This window comes from Xiphias gladius, chromosome 13, assembly GCF_016859285.1.
Source record: "Xiphias gladius isolate SHS-SW01 ecotype Sanya breed wild chromosome 13, ASM1685928v1, whole genome shotgun sequence".
NCBI classification, from domain to species: Eukaryota; Metazoa; Chordata; class Actinopteri; order Istiophoriformes; family Xiphiidae; genus Xiphias; species Xiphias gladius.
In genome coordinates, this window is record NC_053412.1 from 13,530,689 (window position 1) to 13,544,604 (window position 13,916).

The 13,916-nt window shown below is 40.9% G+C and overlaps 1 pseudogene; it reads left to right on the plus strand.

The window, feature by feature from the left end:
• LOC120798386 overlaps positions 1-13,247 on the plus strand; it is a 20,664-nt pseudogene extending 7,417 nt beyond the window's left edge.
• The last annotated feature ends 669 nt before the right edge of the window (positions 13,248-13,916 follow it).

The following is a 13,916-nucleotide window of genomic DNA, read 5'->3' on the forward strand; positions in this document are numbered from 1 at the left end:
GATAAGGCAGACAGGGGTGAACATACAAAAGTTTGTTCCAGGTCTTCATGCCAGAGATGCTAAATTGGACCAATACTTCACCATTGTACACCCACAGGTAAAATACAGTCACAGAGCCAAGAGTCATAAATTTAGTCACAGAGGTGTGAAAAACGTAGCAAAGTACATTAAAATACATCGGCTACAATACAATACAATACACAGGAGAGTACAGTAACGACTGGAAAGAACAGAACAGCTATTAATCCTGGGGTTGCCCAATGCTTAATAAACCCTGACCTTACTAGGACACCTATGTGAAGAAGGTATTTGTCTAAACTTAGAGGTTCAATTTGCTTAGTATGTCTTTAAATGCAGAAAATATGCACGCATGTATGTGACCAAGCAAGTGCTCCTGTGTAGGCAACAAGAGCAAACTAAATACCACAGCAAATGGTTCCACCCTCTTTGAAAACGGGACAGATTTGTCTGATAAGTCGGCAGCCTCCGATTTGCCATTAGTGCAGTGCAGTGCCATTATGGAGGATTGCCCAACTTGATTCATCCTACACACATTGGATTGGTCAATTATAGGTATTTGTTCTGCCTGTTTATGCAGGAGACGTCAGATTACCAGGGCCCATAAATCATGTGCATCATTGCCTCCTGTTGCAGCAAAAGTGGCGTTCTGTGACATCAAGTACGATATGTTTGGACCATGTTTAATGTGAGATGCAGTAGAAATGTGACTGAAATTATTATTGTTTATATTATTTATTTTTACAGTCATTGTATCAACTAAAAGTAGAAAACTGCACTGTATGTATTTTCATGTCATGTCGTGCATCCCAGACTTAAACATTTTTGCACTTTTCATTGCACTTGCGCCATTAAAATAGGATCCAAAGTAGAGAGTGCGAACAGGCTCGGAATCCGTTTCAGTTTATTTAGGTTAACAATTAGACAAATATAAGTAAACCTGGCTTGAGTTTTTTGATGATATTTCCAGCATTTCAGTTTAGCTCCTGTAGTTTCAGGCTGCAATGCTCTTGGTATCAAACATCGCTTTATTTTGCTGCTTCAAATCCCTCATATGGCCTCCATGTGCTGTGGTTGTCGCCATGACTGGTGGCTGCGACTCCTGACTCTGTTTGTAACTGGGCCAAATCAGTACAGTAAGGGACAACCTGTTGTTTTTAGAACCTGTTGCTTTTACCTCACACAGTATCGTAGCCTCCCGTCTCTCCCTCCTCACCCCCCTTCAACTCGCAATGGGAGCCACTCTGTGCTTTGCCAGCTGAATGCTAGTAATGCACACTAGCAGCAGTAGGCAATGTTGGGCTTGTAGCAGCAGTAAATTAGTACTACTCAGATACAGCTGTGAGAGAGTGAACAGCTAACATCAGTGATATCACTGAGCTCAAATTAAAAACAGTAACCCTGGATTACATACAGTACATGCACTGTTTCAGGAATCCCTTGACATTTCCTTTCCTACTATATAAAGAAGTCATTTCTGAATGTAAATACATAGAGTGGTTGTTGATAAAAAAAAAAAAAATACGGGTTATAAATAGTAATAAAAACAGGGTTTGATTATAACTTGAAGCCAAATAGAGAATTATGAAATTTAGTAGAATAGTACTGTTGTGGTGAGCAGTAGTAAACATTAAAGCAGTATTGTGCAACCTCTTTCTCTGTCCTCCAGGTGACTTTTAAAATTGAGAGCATCAGGAAATTTATCAACAGTCAATTTGTCTTGAAGAACTACAAGGACAAATACTCCACGCTCAAACTAAGAGGTAAAACAGCACTTCAATACATTTTATAAACACACAACCCCCACAACCAATCAAATCAACTTCATCTTCTTCTAGTTGTATTTTTGGAGAAACTTTCTTTTTTTTTAAGAAATAAAAGATCAGAAAGTGCTAGTATGGGGCATTGAGGTGTATTCTGAAAAGGTGGTTTTTAGCCCATGGGAAAAATCTGCAGTGTCTGTGCTTCCTGACTTCAGTGAGGAATCCATTCCACCATTGTTGGGCCAGAACAGAGATGAGCCTTGTCTGAGATCAGCAACCACAGGGTCATTGGACTGACTCTGTGGCCAATTGTCGCCCAGGGTCACACCTCTGTGTGGACATCCTTGTTGCGCTCATACCTGGGAGACCAAAAATGACTTTATGCAGGACCAAGATAAACAAGGTGAACTTGGGTTGAGGCTCAATATGGTGCAAGAGGATCATTGGGGCCTTAGTCCCACCAGGTTCTAAGAGGAGAGAGTAAGTAAGTAGGAGCAGAGAAAAGGGGAAAATGAGCAGGGCAGTGGGCAACCAAGAACAGGGTCAGGAACTGCTGAAATAATAACTGCAATGCAATTCCATATGTTAATCTGTATTCATTTTATCTGCAGGTCAGATGTTGTGGATGGATTCTCTCGGCTGTATGTTGTACCTGTGTTCTCCGAAGCTACGAAGCCTACAGGAACTTCAAGATGTCGGCCTTCACCTGGCTGACCTGGCCCAGCATGACGTCACCAGAGACCTGGTTCTCCTCAACCAACAACGTCTAGCTGAGATGGAGCTGACCAACTAGCTGGAGAGGAAAAAAGTAGGAAAGCTGCTTCTAGTTCGTGAGGTCTTTTTCCTGTCTTAGTCCTGGACAAAATGGCAGCCCAGTTCATCAACAAGATAAGAAACAGCTCAATAGAAATGGTGGCATTTATTTAGTTCTATGAGAACAACAGTCATTTTCCCATTGAGGCAAAAATGTGGTTTGTAATATTGGGCTATATAAATTTAAATTATATGAATACAATGAACTTGATTTAATGAAAACAGAGCATGTTGATATGTAAAATGACGTGAAGCTTTAAAACACGTGAGCATGGCAAATGTCTCAACAACTATTGGATTGAGAGCCATTAATTCAGACATTCATGTTCACAAGATGAATTGTAACACCATGGGTTGTCTTCATTATATTAATTTGTCATGTGCTCATGGTTCATGCTTTTTCTTATCTCTATATATTTTTATCTACATATATTATTCACTCCCCTGCCCGATTGGTGTCAGGTCAGCACACCTGCAGAGAAGCTGCCCCACACTAAACCCTTTATCCATTTATATTAGCCTCATGTTTGATCTGTAAGACTGAAAATTGAATGTCCTTCTTCATCATCTGTGATTTGAAAAACATCAGATTTCAACACAGTCCTAAAGTGAAAGTGTGCGTCCTCGTCATAGCTCAGTTATAAAATCCTAGCGCACCGCGGGTCGTCTCTCCTGCCAGGCTGCTGACAGCGCTGTCAGCTGGACACTTGGTCACACTGGACGGCAGTAGAGGTAAGGAAGATTTGAAATGTCTAAATGAAAACACAAAAAAGTGAAATACAATACACATTGTTATTTGTATTTACTTTTTATGTATACGTTTACTGTGTCTTAACTAGATGAAAAACATAAATGTTAACGGGCAAATATTTAGCCTTTTGTTTGTAATAACTTAATGCATAGTGGTTCATTGTGACATGAATTTTCCAGGCCACATTAAAATCAAATCATTACACTGAAAAGAAAGTGAAGAGGTGTATTGCATTTCAGTCCTGGAGGGGACAGCAGACCTGCCAAAACTAAATACAAAGCACTGTCATTACTTATCATGAGGAGGTGCAAAAGAGCTTTATCTTTTTAAGAAGAAGATGCATCATCATCGGCACTGATCTCCCAATTCAAATAAATTTTGATTCACAGAGTCCAGGATTGATTCACTTTGATTTGATTCTTGATTGTTCAGTTACATCACATAAACATGTTGAATAAAAAGCGTTCTTGTACATTCAACAAGTGAGCAACACTGTTCCTCGAAAATAAAATAATGTGAAGCACACATTATTGGCTGAATTGCAAACACATTTCCTGGTTATTTTCTGTGAGAAATGCAAAACAGCTGAGCAAGAAAAATAAAAAGCCTGCACCACCTACAAGGGGAATCATCATTGTGCTTATTTTAAAAAATAAATGCCGTCTCATACAGCTACACATGGACTGTCAGTAGCAGATGCTTCAAGTAAGTGCAGTACATCCAGTTTAATGATCACTGTGAGGACAGACGGGACAGAAACTGAAAGTCTGCTCAACTAATTCATCTGCACTGTTTTGGCTGACAGGACATCAACCTGATATGTGCAGATGAGCTGATGTCAGCTAAGCTTATGTAACTAACAAGCTAGTGTTAGTTACCTGGCAGGGACTGAATGAACAAAGCAGAATCCACACTATCCTCCATTTTTTAGAATCGATATTGGATCATTGAAATAAAAATTTGTAATTGTAGAGTCAATGGTATCGTCCCTCACAAGAAACTGTTTTAATGTGAAATTCTTTCTGTTATGGCTGCTATCAGCTCATGTCACTACCAAAAAGCTCTCCCTATGGTCCTGCCCTGAAACTGTAACTGGACAGTTGACTGTCATTTTGGCATCAATGATGTGTCTTCCTCCAAAAAGAAAAAGCTCCGTCGCACCTCCTCAAGAAAACTAGTGAAAGTGCTTTTGCAGTGGCAGATTTGGCAGGTTTATGCTGCCCTCTGTTGGACAACTTTGAAATGCAGTGCACCTCTTCAGTGATTTGATTTTAACAGAAGTCGAAAAAGTACTACAAAAATCTTACTCAAGTAAAAGTCTAGTTACTTTAAAGAAATATTACTCCAGTAGAAGTACAATTACTTGTGTAAAAAAGTACCCCGATAGAAGTACAGAGTAAGTCAGTTAAAATATACTTGATAAACGTTACTGACATGCATTTTTAAAATGGGGAAGGACGGTAAAAAAACACGATATATGTTACGATAATGTTATATGACAGAACTATTAAATTAAAGAGTATATTTAGTCAACAAAACAAAGTGTATTCAAATATCAATGCATAGTCATTCCCATGTGAGAACTGCACTAAACTAACTATAACTACCGTCTCTATAGAGAGGCACCTTGCAGCCTCTGTGCAACCTAAAGTTACCAACTGCTCCTTGGCAGGTCCCTGCTGGGTCCCAGCTCTGCACGTGGCTAGACTGTGATCCCCCCTTGATGACGCAGTGAATGCAGCGGTGCCTTGTTAACACCCCTTTTGCACCATGTGTGGGAGCCAGTTGCAATGCTTTATCTGTCCACCAGGAGGGGCTGTGTTTTGTTTTATTTTACTCCCATCAGACTGCTGCAGAGCGTTCAAGTCCTGCTATTGCTCCTGGACATCTTCAGTGACGCAGTGCGCCTGAAATCAGCTATTCTGAATATATCTGATATGTGTCAGGGAGTGTCATAAAAACCTGTCAGAACCATGGACTGCTTCAGGAGGGGGGAGAGAGAGAAAGAGAGTTTATTAAAGTAACACTGCCTCTACTGCCAAATATTACAAGGAAAGCTAAAAAGCTTCTTAATTAGAAATTTAGGCCTGTTTCTAGTTTCACAGCCAATTTGTTTGATAATTGATTTTTCATTGTGTGGACAAATGAGATGAGAGAGAGGATGCTGATCTGAATGAGTTGTCAGGAGGTGTGCTCCAGCTGGTCGCTGAGAGTTGCTGATCTGACACCAAATCAATGCACAATAGTTACTCTTGGCAAAAAAAACAACACATGAGAGCAGCCCAGGAGCCAGGATATACTACAAATACCCTACACATGTGGAATCATGGAAAGCAGATAAAGTCAGACGCACTAGGTCAGAGAAAGAGAGACAGCGTGAGAGAGAGACCTTTAGTTACAACCAGCTCACGGTTGCACAGGTGGGAGGAGGGGAACAAACAGGTGGAAGGATTCAGATGAAGCAGTGCAAAAAAGTCGTTGGTGTTCTTCTGCTGCCAAGAGACGTTTCAGAACCACGTCTGTTTCTTCAGCGAGGTCACTCCACTGGCACTGTGCTGATTTCATCCGGAACAGCAAACTAAATTCTCACAGCAAATGCACAGAAATAATGCAATAATGCTTAAAATATAAATCTACTATTTCAATAAAACACTCACCAACCAAGAGTTGTGTTTAAATTGACAATGTAAAAAAAAGTTTTTTAATGTGGTTGAAGCAGGGACAGTCTGTATTAATCTATGTGTGATATCTGTTGTACACAGATACTTTACACTGCACAAAACACTTCTCCTTCAGTTCACTAAATTCCTGCATCATCTGAAGGTAACAGGACACATATGTTGACAAAACTGCAAAAAAAAAAAAAGCACACCATCTGCCTTAGGCTGTAAATTTGTGGTGCTGTGAGTTCAGATTGTGCCAATTTGCACCAGTTATTATAATGCTTCAGTGTAAGTGGCACAGCATTTTTGGAGCTATGAGGCAATAATGTGACTGACTGAGCGTATACTTCAGTTGATATGGATTTATATCTGGAAAATACAAGTAAGGTGTTTTAACGGTGACACTCTCCAAATCTGCGAGTGGTACAGCAGTTGTGCTAGAGTCTGTGTGTGCGTTTGTGTGTGTATGTGTCTATAGGAGGAACTGAGAATCCTGTCGCGGCACCTAGAGGCTGAAAAAGAGAAGACAGAGACTCTGCTGTATGCCATGCTTCCACGTCACATAGCCAATCAGCTTAAAGATGGGAAGAGCGTAAAGGCAGGTCAGTCTGTTTCTCTGTCAACCCAGCTGTCTATGTCTGAATATCTGTCTGTTGCTCCATCAAAGTGTCTGTCTTTTTTCAGGGGAGTTTGAGGTGTGCACTATTTTGTTCAGTGATGTGGTAACCTTCACAAACATCTGTGCAGCCTGTGAGCCCATCTGTATCGTTCACATGCTCAACTCCATGTACTCCAGGTTCGACCGACTCACCAACGTACATGACATTTACAAGGTAATATCCCTCCTGTAACATCTTGTCGTCATCTCCTCAAGAGGTATAGGATGGATATTGTGGTGGTTAAAATAAATATTTAAGTTATTATGGATGAGGTTGCTGGCTATAATTACAGTAAAGAACTCTTTCCACAATTACCCACTTGTTCTTACTCAGACCGTCCTCTGTATAGTTGTCATATTAGTTTATACACTTATACACTTACAGCATTCAGCTACAAATTCACAATCTCTAGGTGGCGATGACAAGGTTTTCATATACAACTGACACCCATTTAGCTAGAAATGTACAATTCCGATTTCCTGTAGCTTCAGCATATAAATACCTCTTTCAATTTGAATTTAACCATGATCTACCTGTGAAGTAGCTAGTCTTGGGGTTCAGTGTCATTTCATCGAATCTGAATCCTGCATAAAACTTGCTTTTTGAATCTGAATCCTCTCAAATTCCTTTTTCTTTCCATTGAGGTTCCGTTTCTAATGTTTGCAATTTGCTCTTTTTTTCTTGTTGAACTAATATGACAAAACAAAGAGTAACATAGAAGTTAATTGAAATAGACAGAACAGACAATCGTAGAGAAACACTTCTGTTGGTGTATGTTTAAGTGGGTGGAGAGATTATAGGTGAAGCACACTGAATATGGTAGATCGTGGAAGATTTGTCATAATCTCTTTAATAGAAGTACGTAACTGCATTTGAAATTCACATTGGTCAATTGAATATTTATTATATTTCAATTGCTTTGGGTTTTATTGGTTTCCCTTAAGGTTGAGACTATTGGTGATGCATACATGGTGGTCGGTGGCGTTCCAGTCCCTACAGAAACCCACGCTCACAGAGTGGCAAACTTTGCTTTGGGTATGAGGATAGCTGCCAAAGAGGTCACCAACCCTGTAACAGGCAAACCCATACAGGTGAGAAAGTTTTTATTCTACAATGCAAAGTGCTTCTGAGTTTCTCATCTGACCGTGCAACAAGGCCTGAATAGGCATTCTTGTGTGCACATACAGTACAGAAAATAGACACAGTTATAGCCAATAGTTGTGAATTTGGTTCTTTCCTCTGCCCTGCTGGTAATCGGGGATCTTCCTCAATCTAATCAATCTAATCTTTCCTAATACTATATGCCATGCTGCACTGCAGAAGCTGTAGTTTCTACCGCACCTGTAGTTCAGCTGCTGTGTCCGGTAGAAATCCACTAAATGCGACTAGAGGTAATGGTATCTGAGGTTTAACATAAACCTGCTGCAAACCTGGTCTAACAGAGGTTTAAGGTCATAGAGTTCAGTATCAGAGGAGATTTTGACAGCTCAAATAATTTTACAGTATCACTTTTATTTTATCGTGTATGATCTGGCCAGTCAGACTAATGCAGTTGTGTAGTTACATTGCCTCATGTCATTTTTGATTTCAGAGTTACAGGATGCACCAGAGCAGGTCCAACAAGTACCAAGTACCAACAAGTTCTACTATATGATGTACTTTTGTATTATAAGTAATGGTAAAATGAATAGATAATTAAAAGAGCAACTAGACTATAAATGATACACACACACACACACACTATATAATGTTTTATTGGCATTTCTAAATTCCATTCTCAGCAGTTAGCAGTATGGTCAACTGAACTGGAAAATCTAAAATCTGAAGGCTGAAACCAAGTTCCTCAAATACCATTTTTTAAGATGTACAACATTATTTTGTGGCATTCCTCTGAACCAGCTGTGTGGGCAGCTGCAAGCTCTAGTTGAACTGAGCCTGTCCTAAACCACAGCTAAGCTAGTCACATGTTAAGTCACGGTTTTGGTTACCCTGCATAATGCTGATGATGCTGGGCCCTTTTTATTTTGTAAGTGGTCAATTACATGTCATCATACTTTAAATGTCATGTCTTTAGTAGATTGTTGTGACTGAACCTTCTAGTATTAGACATTATAGCTCATATATGAATGTAATCTAGTTATGTCTTTTGTATTTACATAGAAAATTTTATATGAATGTATAAAATAAATGAAAAAATTGGGTATATACAAAAATGAATTACTGATAAACCAAAACCTTAAAGGGCTGGTTCCCCCAAAATACAATAAAACGTACTGTCTCATTTATCTTCAGTGTGATCTAGCCATACAGACAGATTTGATTTTATTCCTTTAGATTTTGAGATGTCTGTATGAAGTTCCAGTTCAAGTTCAGCCTTATTGTTGTTCATCATGGACCACAGTGTAACATAGAGCAGATATTAAGTACATGTGCTAAACAGTAATAAATGCAAAAACGAAATAACTGTAGACCAAAGCTAAAAACGGTTAACTAAAAATAACAAACACAGCACAGTCTTAAGGGTAAGAGTGAGCACTCTTACATTAGCAGCATGCGCTTGGCTCATTAGCAGCTAGCTCAGTAGTAAGGTGCAACAAGATTTTTGTTGTAAACATTGCAGTAAAAAAATGACTGGTAGCTTATTCTGGACAGTGCAGTGGATGGTAAGGCACAGAGTCAATACTGTCCTTGTAGTAGATGCAGGCCTGTTGTATTGTCTGTGGGGAGGGCTGAGTTGGCCTGGGTGTTATAGTTCATGGGAGGGGATACGGGGCTTTGGCTTAGGTGTGCGAGCTGTTGAGGATCCTCACAGCTTGAGAGAAGACACTGTTGCAGAGCCTGGCAGAGGAGGCCCTGAGGCACCAGTACTTCTTGTCGGACGGTAGGAGAGTGAAGAGGCTCTTTTCACTGTCCGTTGGAATGTCTTACCGTACCATACAGTGATGCAGGTGGTCAGCATGCTCTCAGTGGTGCCTCTGTAGAATGGGGTGAAGACGGGTAGAAGGAGGCTCGCCTTCTTCAGTCAATGCAGGAAGTGGAGACGCTGCTGTGAAGTCAAGGAGAGGTCCTCTGTGATCTGCGCTCCCAGAAGCGCTGTGCTTCTGACATTCTCTACAGCAGTCTGTTTGATGGTTAACAATGTGTGCTGCGCAGTCAGGTGTTAAGTCAGGATTCTATTCATTGACCTTAGCTCAGCCCTCTACACAATTATCCCACAAGTTTCCTTTCTTTCCAGGTGGGACCGGACTAGGTGGAGGGCAGATGTTGAGCGTTAGGCGAACTGGAGGGCATTGAACGTGATGAGGGGCTTTTATGGGGGTGTTAGCAAATGGGAGACTTCCCGGGCATGGGGATGATGGTGGTTGGTTGGCATGTAGAGATGACTGTTTGGGCCAGTGAGATATTGAAGATGTTGAAGATATCTGAAAGGACATTTTCCAGCTGTGCTATGCAGGCCCTGATGGAACGACCTGGGATTCTGTTTGTTCTTGCAGGTTTGCGAGGGTTGACCTTGGAGAGGATCTTCCTCACACTATCTGCAGTCACATGCAGAACCAACCTGTCAAATTGTGAGTAGAAGTTGTTCAGCGTCTGTAGTGGGGCTTTATACTCTGTGATAGTCCTGGATGCCCTTCCACAAGCACCAGTTGTCCTTGCTATCAGGAAAGTACCCACTGATTCTCTGTGCATAAATTCGTTTGGTTCTCTGATGCCTCATGATAGGTCAGTTCTTGCTGCTTTGAGGGTTGCTTTCTCTCTAGATCTAAATGCAGCGTCTTGGGTCCTCATCAACATCCAAACCTCTGCTGTCAGCCATGGCCTCTGGTTTGGTCTTGATGTGATGGTTTTAATGACTGCGACATCATCAATACATTTTCTGTTGTAAGCTGTTAGAGTCTCTGTGTAATCCTCCAGATCGATGCTGTCCATAGGGAGCTGCCTCTTTCTTGTCTCTGAGATTTCTGCCTCCAAACCAGTATAATAAAGTTTTTTGTGATGCAAAAATGACATAAAATTTCAACAGGAGCATCTCTCTCCAGAATCTGTTTACTCCGGATAACTCACAGACCTTGCTGTGAACAGATTTCATGGAACTAGTTTCAACCAAAGAGATGTATTGGAAATCCAGCCTGTATGTATTTGCTGACATGGTGTGTATGTGTGTTTCAGATCCGTGTGGGTATCCATACCGGCCCAGTGTTAGCCGGGGTGGTGGGGGAGAAGATGCCTCGCTACTGCCTGTTCGGAGACACAGTTAACACTGCCTCTAGAATGGAGAGTCATGGACTACCTGACCACATTCATCTCAGTACTTCCACGTACAGGTGTGTGTGTGTGTGTGTGTGAGATTGAGATTGTTCTTCTATGTGTGTGGCTGTAACTGCAGAAATTATAAACTGTTTGTTGACATTTTCATATACCACTAACTTGTCAGATTTTCAGAGTCAGAGCACCTTCAAGCTGTCTGTTCTTCAGCAGCCAGAATTAGTGTTATTTTGTTCATTTTTTCCTTGATTTTTCTTGGTTTTTTGTTTTTAAGAAGCTTTGTTTCCAATATTGTTCAAACTGTTTTTTGCAAGCAGCTTTGGGCGTTTTTAAAATGGCGTGATAATGAAAACAGATTTTAAGATCATTTCTGATTAGTGTTTCAACTCATACCATGTGGCTCTACTTGACTCACTGTAGTACACTGTCTTTCAAACCATCCAATCCTAAACAGTGAATATAAGCAGAAGAGAAATGCAGCATTGTCGCTCTCTTCCTCCCTCCCACTATCTCCAACTATTTTTCTTTCTTTTGCTTCAACTGGAAAATTTCAGCCCATTATCTTTGGAATTACATTCATAATGGAGGATACTGCATCTCATGATTAATATCCGGTGTCACGCAATGGGTCTTTTCTATAACAAGGCAGAAAGAAACAGTGTGGAGATTGCGGCGGTGGATAGACATGTAGCAAGTCTGACGTAGTGGACTTCTGTTTCTGGGGTTTTTTTTCCCTGAACAAGCAGCTTGGTTAATACATCCACAGGTGCATTTACACAGGATTTATTTTGTGTAAATATGCTGCTTGGCGGCTTTTATCCTTTCAAGTGCTTCGTTATTTTGTCGAAACTGAATCTCTGTGTCGTCTTGTGTGCACAGAGTAGCATTAAACACACTCCCAACCTGTGGAGGTAAGGGCACTCTCCTTGCATAGAGAACGTAATGACAGCTGCTGATTCGAGGACTGACAGGATTGACATCTACAGTATCTGAAATATGATGCATCATTAATAACATGTTTAATAAAACACCTCACCCATACTTTTCCGATCCTCTGCGTGCCCTGCACCCAATCCCCACACCCCAACCCCATCCCCTCTTTAGTGAACTGAAGGATGCAGGGTTCAGCATACAACAGCGTGGGCAGATTGAGGTGAAGGGTAAAGGCCGGATGACCACTTACTTCCTGCTGGGGAACCCGTTTGTGTCAGAAGATACCATCATGGGAAGAGAGGTTGGAACGACCTGTCTTTACAGGGAGGGCCTTCATGGCCAGAGCAAAAGAGGTAAAGAAGAAAATGTTGTACATAAAATCATAAAATTTGTCTGTTACTTACCACCCTGTTGTAAAGTCACCAGGGTGGTAAGTCATTCCCTTCTGTCCTTACTTCGATGAGATCCTGAATCCATTTCAGTGTAAGGGATGGAAGACAAATCCACAGCCCTCTCAGTGCAAAAATGTATTCTACACATCAGCCGGAGCTAATATGAGTCTGGAAACGTTAGTCAAGTGCCAAAATGAGCATTAAAACTGTTTTTACGTGCTATATTCATTCCTCCTGTTCATGCTGACCACTAAGGGATCCCTCTCTAACATGCTTCTAATGTAAGTGATGAGGGCCAAAATCCCTTGACTCTGTTCTGTGCAAAAATACATTCCAAGGTATGAGGCTTAAGCAGTCTGAGTTAGACAATTCAAAGTTTTAGACTCTTTAAAGGACATGTTCACAATTTTTTGAGTCTGTCTTGCCATTATGTACATCGAACAGTTCTTGCTTGCTGTAATCATTCCTCCTTTTCATAGCGGAACTTAAAACACTAGAGAGTCCGTATCCTACAGGGGTTGCATCCCTCCACTTCTGAAACCCAGAGGAGATACACTAGAAGAAAGCACAGGATAATAATAATAACCAGAGAACAGGAGATAGTGGTCAGTGGTGGAGGGTAAGAGGAAAAGAATGCATTAACCTGCTGTGTATTTCGTGGATGTATGGACTTTGTTGAATATGTGAAATGGAGGAGTAGTGGATGACAGAATTGTGTGTGTGTGTGGGGGGGGGGGGGGCACAGTGGTTTATTAAATAATAAAACTTTAAAATTTATCTTTCATATAGAGTCAGACAAAGAGCCTGATGTGAGAACTGAGACTGAGCGGAGAGACACACCCTTAGATGGAATCATTGCCTCGGACCCCACCCGCTGCAACACGGTCACCCCCTTTGCCTGGGGCATCACCCCGACATGTGGGACCAGTGAGAAAAGCTACAATACACCTGCCAACAGTTCTAACAGCAGACTGTGTGTCTTACTCTGACTGAGGACCCCTTCAGAGCTCCCTGAAGTTTAAACTTTTCAGATTCTGCCAGCTTAGTGGTGTGTGAGGTCAACACACAAAAAAATATACCTACTTTATTACAGCTCCAGTTGCACAACAAGGAAAAAGGACAACACAACACTGAGGATACTATGTAGTTACATTAGTTAGGTTAGTAACAGGAGCTACTCAACTCCAAACTACATTGTCAAGCGAAAACACCTACAGATAACTTCAAAACGACTACAAAGAGACTCAAAAATGACCACAAAGAGAAAAAATGGCTGCTGCCACACCTGATCAGTACTGTAGTTTGGTCGGTACTGTAGTTTGCCCTACAGTCAGTGGAGCCACACACTTATAACTGAATGACACCGTCTGTAATGTTTTACGGGCTGGACAGAAACAGAAAATATGAGATCACAGAGAAGGCAAGGGATGCGGAAAGTGTCTGGGCTACATTGTTAATAAAATCTAATGCATGTGAAAATGACCCAAGTGAACACTTTTGTTTAACTGATGCAACTATTTAGTCTGAATATTTGAAAAAGGAAAAACAAGCATTCAAGTACTTACTTTTTAGTTGTCAATACTGACGTTTGGAGATAATTGTTCATTGTTAGTATGTGGTTTGTTGTTTGTTGTGCTCTCTCTCTATAATTACTAAAA